Below are 336 nucleotides of genomic sequence, written 5' to 3'. Positions count from 1 at the left end.
CCCCCTTTTTTTTTTTTTTTTTTTTTTTTTTTTTTTTTTTTTTTTTTTTTTTGAGAGTGGCCAGTGAGAGGAAATAAGCTCGCTTAGTCATTTGTCTTTTCCCCTTTTTGTAGGGGAGGCCTACTGGCCTAGATGGGCAAAAAAGGTAAATTCTCTTTTATTTAGTTCTTGAGTTCTAAGTAGCCTACTTTTCTCTCTAAAACAAAAAGCTTTTCTCTGCTGCTCAACTTCGGCTTCCACCGTCGGCCTCCGGCCGGAGCTCTAATGGAGTTTTGAGCCGGCGGTTTTGGTCACCTTCTACGTTTACTCTCGCTCTTCTTTCGTCCCGACCACCGT

Source organism: Ipomoea triloba, chromosome 1 (assembly GCF_003576645.1).
Source record: "Ipomoea triloba cultivar NCNSP0323 chromosome 1, ASM357664v1".
Taxonomy (NCBI): Eukaryota; Viridiplantae; Streptophyta; class Magnoliopsida; order Solanales; family Convolvulaceae; genus Ipomoea; species Ipomoea triloba.
The sequence above is the reverse complement of the archived record's forward strand: the minus strand, read 5'-3'. Positions refer to the sequence as shown.